We start from the raw sequence: 1,229 nt of genomic DNA, 5'->3' as shown, positions 1-1,229 counted from the left end.
GTGTGTGTGTGTGTGTGTGTGTGTGTGTGTGTGTGTGTGTGTGTGTGACAGAGAGAAAGAAGGAGAGATAGATGGAGGGGGGAGGTAGCGTCTAGCAGCTCCATAATGGAGGACACGGACGATAAGTGCGACTCTAATTACTGTAGACGTTTAACCCTTTTACATCCTCGAGTCTGCAAGTTTGACACCAGACGTCAGAGCCAGATTTGGATTATAAGAGAGAAATTATGCTCGTTTTTAGGCTGCATTTGAGGGAGGTAAAGGATTTGTCTTGATGTGTCTCACAGGAGGACAGCAGCAGCAAACATAATCTAACAGTAACCTTTTTTTTAGCATTACCCTTTTATTTTTATATAATCTAACAGTGTTTTATTATGGCCACGTTGTAGATTTCAGCAAAAACAAAAAGAAAAACTGCAGGGTTGCTGTACAGAAAACAAAACTGGCTTAAAGCCCTGATTCGCTTTGCCTCAAATGGCCCAGTCGGTACTAGCAGTGGGCTCCTGGGACTCCATAATGCTTTTTAATTAGAGCCCTTTGAAGATGAATGTCCACACTGCAAAACAACCCCATTCATTAATCATCATACGGGAAATGGGCTTTTTACAAAAAGAATCTTTGATAGGTCCGGATATTCATTTTTAATCAGCGCTGAAACGAGTGTGAGAGACTTTGTGGAGCTTAAAATGATGACACTGACAATCAAGGATGGACAAACACCCCATATAAGCCCTGTGGCATTACAGGACATGAATTCACTGAACATGTATCAACATCATCAACATAAAAGCCATGTTAGTGAGCCATAATCACACTTGTCTTTAATCAGGTATTATAGACAGGATTAGTGGAAAAATATTCGTAGGTGATTTGTTTCAAGCTGCTGAGGAGGAAAAAAAAAAGTCTTCAAATCAGATTAGAAGTGATGCCACTGGATAAAAGCACCACTACTTTGATTTCCTGTGATAAAGAGCCTGTAAAGCGTGGCACATGTTGGCTCGGATCTAATCTTTTTTACTTGGTAATCCTGGTCAGTTAGACATCCACTAAATGACAGGGAGCTCGGGGGAAAAAGGAGAGGGAAAGAGAGGAATTAAAGGGCGCCTTTGTGGATCCAAGTTCTCCAGAAGGACACGAGCAGCATCCTAATTTTGAAACTGTGGCTTGAAATGTGAAAACGTCTCTTTTTTTTGGGGGGGGGGGGGGGGGGGGGGGGGGGTGGGAAGTAG

This window comes from Nematolebias whitei, chromosome 4, assembly GCF_014905685.2.
Source record: "Nematolebias whitei isolate Nwh7 chromosome 4, NemWhi1, whole genome shotgun sequence".
In the NCBI taxonomy this organism is placed as follows: domain Eukaryota; kingdom Metazoa; phylum Chordata; class Actinopteri; order Cyprinodontiformes; family Rivulidae; genus Nematolebias; species Nematolebias whitei.
This window is presented reverse-complemented; position numbering follows the sequence as displayed.